Source organism: Muntiacus reevesi, chromosome 19 (genome assembly GCF_963930625.1).
Source record: "Muntiacus reevesi chromosome 19, mMunRee1.1, whole genome shotgun sequence".
Lineage (NCBI taxonomy): Eukaryota > Metazoa > Chordata > Mammalia > Artiodactyla > Cervidae > Muntiacus > Muntiacus reevesi.
In genome coordinates this window covers 3,653,743-3,660,788 of record NC_089267.1, presented here as the reverse complement: position 1 = coordinate 3,660,788, position 7,046 = coordinate 3,653,743, and the positions used below count along the sequence as shown (strand labels likewise).

The 7,046-nt window shown below is 38.5% G+C and overlaps 1 pseudogene; it reads left to right on the top strand.

Annotated features, from left to right (window-relative positions):
* The first annotated feature begins 2,412 nt into the window (after positions 1 to 2,412).
* On the top strand, positions 2,413 to 6,623 carry LOC136150943 (succinyl-CoA:3-ketoacid coenzyme A transferase 1, mitochondrial pseudogene; annotated as a pseudogene).
* The last annotated feature ends 423 nt before the right edge of the window (positions 6,624 to 7,046 follow it).

Genomic DNA, 7,046 nt, shown 5'->3' with positions numbered 1-7,046 from the left:
TAACTGTTGCTTCTTGACCTGCATACAGGTTTCTCAAGAGGCAGGTCAGGTGGTCTGGTATTCTCATCTCTTTCAGAATTTTCCAGAGTTTTTTGTGGCCCACCCAGTCAAAGGCTTGGGCATAGTCTTAATGGCATATTTCTTGGTGGTTACAAATATATTATAGAAAATATTTAATGCTTAATATTTTTTTAGTACTTAATATTTAGTATTGATATATTTGTTCTTTCAACATTATTGTGTCTTCATAGCATGCAAGGGTAATAGATTGTCCTTTGTGGCATCAAAGGAGCTCATGGAGGTAAGAAAAAGCTGTTCCTTCAAGAGTGGATGAAATAGCTTAATGGCATTCTAAAATAAGCTCTTACTCTGATACTTCAAAGTCTGATCTTAGTTGAATTTACTCCTTATGGTTATGTTCTTTCTTCTCTGAAATCTAACATTATGCCTATCCCCATTCCAATGCAAACTGCTTTAAAGTGTTAAAATCTTATTTTAAACATTATTTTCCCCAATAATTTTATTATACACTTAAGGATATGATCCATTAGTTTTATCTTCCTTAACATTATAACTAAGGTTTTGTGCAATATGAAAACTTATTAAAGTCCTCCTTTCATTAAGTCATATTAAGCAAAGAAATAAGTATTAGTGCCATGAAAAATACCAATTTCCCTGACAAGAAAAATTTAAGGTATATTTTCCATGTAAATATGTGTATAAGAGATATTAATTATTTTTCAGTTAATGAGCTATAATCTAAAATGTAAAAATGTAGCCTTCCCTTATGGAATGTATTAATGTGCAAATAAAAGTGTTTTTATTTTAGTTTTCAACACTAAAAATGGTTTATTTTCTTTACAGTATCTGCTCATCACTTTCTTTTTAACCTTTAGATTATACTACATGCATTTTAAAAACATACATTTTTCTGCTTATTGTAAGATATGGAAACTAAGGAAAACAACAATGAAACATTAAATAAAGGAAAGTGATGAAACAATAGACCATACACAATTAAGTTTATTCTGTAGGACACTGAAGCTTTTTTTTTTTTTTTTTTTTTTCATTTATTTTTATTTGTTGGAGGCTAATTACTTACCGGAACCTGGTGGGCTGGAGTCAACGATGAGAGAGTGAAATAAGGAAAGAGGCTAATATTCCCTGGGTTATGCATCAGGCTTTTGCGCTCCAGGGAATCAGCCAGAAATAGAGAGAGAAAGAAAGAAAGAAAGACACAGGGACCCAATTTCTGATGGAGCAAAGGTCTTTTAATCAACATGGTGTGGGTATATATATTGTTTTACAAGGTAGTTATTCTCAGCAAAGACAAAGATTAAAATTCCAGACTTACAAAACACAAGGTGATGCCTGTTAAAGAGAGAAGAGGGTACTTATCACCATAATGAGAAACTAACAAAGGAAATGCCTGGATTCCTCAGCCAGGGGAAAGGCGTGTCTCTCCTCTTAATTCCTGAATATTCAGGAATTAAAAAGGACCAAAGGATTTCTGACAGATCCAAAACAGCACACAGGAACCCTCCTGTTAAATGCTTCCTGGCAGTCTATATGATGTACATTTTTGACTTAAAACAAATACTATTTACAAACAACATGCTCAAAATACCATGAATAAGCAATCATGTACACAAAAATAAATAAAAATGATGAGAAATTATATATCAAGAAAAAAGTAAAAAAAAAAAAAAAAGATTTGTGACAGTATCATCAGAGAAAGGAGAAATAAATATAGACAAACAAAGCAAGAAAACAAATAGAAAATTAACTGTGCTTTCCTATTGCTAAACACAACCCAAATTGTTAGGGGAAGCACACTGATTGAAACCGCACACCCTGGCCAGACACCATAGTAACCATTTGCATGAGCTGTTTTATGACAGGAGATCCTGATAAGGAATACGGAACTAATAAGCCACCACCAACCGGAAGAGTTCGGGAAAGGTTGAAAGGAGACACCGCGTATCCGTCCACTTCCCAGAATCCCTCTCGCTAGCATCCATCTTGGCTGAGCAATGCGTGCACCACCAGGAAAGACTCTGAATTAGAATGATTGGCCAAAGACCACCCGGAAATTAATCCCATCACCATAAAACCCGAGACTGTGAGCCACGCGGCAGAGCAGCTCTCCTGGGTTCCCTCACCCTCCTGTTCTCCGCCCCGGTGCCCTTTCCCAATAAAATCTCTTGCTTTGTCAGCATGTGTCTCCTCGGACAATTCATTTCCAATTCATTTCCGAGTGTTAGACAAGAGCTCAGTTTTGGGCCCTGGAAGGGGTCCCCCTTTCTGCAACAAAATGACAATAAAAGACTAGTAAAACTGAATGTGCTAAACGTCTAGCATTAAATATCTTCAAAAAAAAAAAGAACCAATGAGACATTTATTGTGCCAAAAATGCAGACCGCTATTGGAAGTAAGCATATTGCACTGTATTACATTGTACAAAATAAAAATTTGTTAAATGTTTTCTTAAACCCCTAACATCTAGTTACAAACTATTAAATCACCCATTAGAATAAACACATAGCTATGAATAAATATAACACCAAGGGATAGAACTCATTAAAATAAAACTCTAAATATTTGCTATGCAATTTTCTTTAACTTATCCACAGGTGTAATTTTAATACCATCTAAAGAAAAAATGATGCAAGAAAAAACTAATCTGGAAAAAGTAAAGGTCACCTCCTTCTTTATGCCAAATGTCAATATGTATTCCAGTGGATTAAAGTTAAAAATAAAAAGGAAGCCAGCATCACTCCTGAAAATACAAATATTAATCTTCCCCTGGAGTGTGCATGTTCGTTTATGTGGGACCCCATGAACTATAGCCTGCCAGGGTTCTCAGTCCATGGAATTTCCCAGGCAGGAATACTGAAGTAGGTTGTCATTTCCTACTCCTACTGGAGTGGGATCTTCCTCACCCATGGATCACCCCAGGTCTCTTGCTTCTCCTGCACTGGCAAGTGGATTCCTTATCACTGAGCCCCCTGAAAAGCCCTCTCCTGGATTGAGGAACAAGCAATGATAATAGATATACACCAGAGCATTAGTTGAAAGTGTTTCAGGAAAACATTTTTAAAATGTAGCTTTAAAAGAAAATATATTTATGCTCCAGCCCGCCCCCCGCGCGCCTTCCTTTTCCTCCCATCCCGTGACGCGGCGGCCCGGCGGAGTCAGTGGACACACACGCGCGCTCCGGCCCGGCCTGCGCCCGCCGCCCACCCGACCACGGCAGCTCTCGAACGCCTCTCTTGGCGCCTGCGTTTCTGCGCCTCCGCCCTCCCCTCGGCGGGCGTCTGGTCCAAGGGATGTATTTGCTACTTTTCAACTAGCACGCGTCATCGTACCAAATTTTATACAGACCCAGTGGAAGCGGTAAAAGACATTCCTGATGGTGCGACAATACTGGTTGGCGGTTTTGGGTTATGTGGAATTCCAGAGAATCTTATAGGAGCTTTGCTAAAGACTGGAGTAAAAGGACTAACTGCAGTCAGCAACAATGCTGGGGTTGACAACTTTGGTTTGGGCCTTTTACTTCGATCCAAGCAGATAAAACGCACGGTCTCTTCCTATGTGGGAGAAAATGCAGAATTTGAACGACAGTATTTATCTGGTGAATTAGAAGTTGAGCTGACACCCCAGGGCACGCTTGCAGAGAGGATTCGTGCAGGTGGGGCTGGAGTTCCTGCATTTTACACCAGCACAGGGTATGGGACCCTGGTGCAAGAAGGGGGGTCACCGATCAAATACAACAAAGATGGCAGCATTGCCAATGCCAGTAAGCCGAGAGAGGTGAGGGAGTTTAAAGGTCAGCATTTTATCTTGGAGGAAGCAATCACAGGGGATTTTGCTTTGGTGAAAGCCTGGAAGGCAGACCAAGCCGGAAACGTGATTTTCAGGAAAAGTGCAAGGAATTTCAACTTGCCGATGTGCAAAGCTGCAGAAACTACAGTGGTGGAGGTTGAAGAAATTGTCGATATTGGATCATTTGCCCCAGAAGACATTCATATTCCTAAGATTTATGTACATCGCCTTATAAAGGGAGAAAAATATGAGAAAAGAATTGAGCGTTTATCAATCCGGAAAGAGGAAGATATAAAAACCACATCTGATAAACCTGGAGATAATGTCAGGGAACGTATCATCAAGCGGGCAGCTCTTGAATTTGAGGATGGCATGTATGCCAATTTGGGTATAGGAATACCACTACTGGCCAGCAACTATATCAGCCCCAATATGACTGTTCATCTGCAGAGTGAAAACGGAGTCCTGGGTTTGGGTCCATACCCATTAAAAAATGAAGTTGATGCAGATCTAATCAATGCAGGCAAGGAAACAGTTACTGTTCTTCCAGGAGCCTCTTATTTCTCCAGCGATGAATCATTTGGGATGATTAGAGGGGGACATGTCAATCTAACAATGCTAGGAGCCATGCAGGTTTCCAAATACGGTGACCTGGCTAACTGGATGATATCTGGAAAGATGGTGTAAGGAATGGGAGGGGCTATGGATCTAGTGTCCAGTGCCAGAACGAAAGTAGTGGTCACCATGGAACATTCTGCAAAGGGAAATGCACATAAAATCATGGAGAAATGTACATTACCTCTAACAGGAAAGCAGTGTGTCAACCGTATCATTACTGAAAAGGCTGTGTTTGATGTGGACAGCAAGAAGGGTCTGACTCTTATTGAACTCTGGGAAGGCCTGACAGTGGATGACATAAAAAAGAGCACTGGGTGTGATTTCACAGTTTCACCAAAACTCATACCAGTGCGGCAGATCTCAACTTGAAATGTGTAGTAAACCGTTATTCTAGGCCGTGTGCTCTTCATTTTAACCATATAGGAATTTATTAGAAGGATATCAGTAATCATAATTGTATATCTTGCAAAGTTTTTCTCTGGTTTTCTTGTAGCATCTTACTGCTTTTATAGTCATACAGATTTTGTTCTCTCCAGCATGCTATGGCATTTTAATGAATAACCAAAAGGAAAAATATATATGCTTAGTTTATTTGTTTTATAAGTTCTGAGAAGGTCATACTTACTGTTGGTGCTCACGTTGGATTTATCTTCATCTTCTGTGGTAGATACATTAAATTGTGCACAATTTGTACCAAGATGGGCCTTTAGGGAGAGTTTCATTGGTATACTTTCCCTCCTAACTAAATCATGACATGTAGAAAAAAAGAAAGGGGGAGGAGAAGAACTCCACTCAGAGTATACCCAGGGCACCATTGTTCTAGTCCCGAAAGATAACATTTGTGTGGATTGAATTAGGAGAAATGTTGTCTTAAAGATTAGGTTTTTCCTTCAGCCTTCTCTGTCTTTTCCTTGGAGCCTCTGACTTTGTGATTATATCTTAGTGCATCCCTTCTCCCTCCACCTTTTGGTAACTAAAATAAATGCCCAAGAAGGCAAACAGGAGCATCTCTGTGTGAGAAGTAACCTGGTTTATGGGAGAGACCGAAGGGTGTAGAGTCTTATTGGTGCTGACATGCAACCAAGAAGTTGCCTTTATAAACAAACCAAATAACTACCTGTGCCTTGCCAAAGATGACAGTTGTTTTTTTTTTTAAGAAGACTAACTGATTAGTCAGTTTTCTCATTTTCAAACAGGGCAGTGTTCCTATGTATCCAGAAAGATCCTTAAAAGTCTTTCTCTATGGTATTGTGGGCTTCTTGTATAATACTTCCTCTTAAGCTAAGAGGAGCCGTGGGGTAATTTATCATGAACCTGCAGTAACAATGACAGGAGAGGTTTAGTTTTGGTGTTTTGTTGTTGTTTTTTTTTTTAAGAATTCTTTCTTTTCAGGGTCTCTTTTTTCCTCTCGGGAAAGTTTCTAAATATTGAATGCCTTTTTCTATAGAACAGTGTTCTTTCTTCTGTCCAGGCTTCTTCCTTGAACAAAATACTTTTTATTCAGCTTTATCAAACTAGGGAAAATAACGATGAGCAAATCCAGAATTTGAAGTGCAGTGAACTTCATCCTTAGAAAATAAACATAGTAGATTAGATTTTGTAAGGACCTTCTCCTCCAAGATATCCTCAGTTATCAAAGAGTTCCCCAGGGGCTCTACCAAGCGTCCTGGATATCAAATTGGAGAGAAGTCCAGGCACCCTGAAGACAGGCCAGATTGCTGTCCTCTGGACAGAGGTACGCGTGTTACAGTGCAATATATCATTCCTCTCATACTAGATACAGGCATTTCTGCAAGTTTTTAGCTAATGGCTGTCATTAAATTCACTTTCTCTTCAGATACAGCTACAGCTCTGTCATTTTAGAGGAAAGAGAGGAGAAGCACACTCCATATATAAAATGGTCTTTCTGGCTGGCTGCATGTTTGAAAGCTTCCTCTCCCAATACTGGTAAAATGGACTTTCTAGAGAATTTTCATGGTCTGGAGAATAATTTACATCCGTGTTAGAGTTATGGTTTGAAAAATGTATGATGCTGATGGTTGCTCTGTTTGTAAACTTCTTCATGTTGAGTGGCAAATTCTAAGTAGATTACTTTATATTCTTGATTAAAGAGTACCATAGGTGTTAGGAAATGCATTAAGAACCACAATAAATATTCCCAATGGATGTCAAAAAAAAAAAAGAAAGAAAATATATTTATAATTCCATCTTCAATAAATTTATAGAACACATAGATCTCGTAGAAAAATGACATTTTATAAACTGTATAATTTCTGTGCAGATAAATTTTTCTGTTATTTTTAGACAAGACAACAAATTAAATAAGGTAAATGTCTTTGCTATTTCTTGGAAGAATGAATTTATTTTCAACTTGCTCTTAAGAATTATCATTTTTTTGTAATTTTGCATTAATTGAGGGTATTCTTTGGCACTTCCACTAGGACACATTTTGGGCCCTGTCTTCTGTTTCTCATAGGTTTTGGAAACCAAGCCCAAATCATCAAGAGTAGATAAGTCTTTCTACCCAGAGTAGAACATTTCTTTCTATCCAGATACTTACTTTCTCCTTTTTTTTTTTAATCTTTTTGCTATGACTGTGAGGT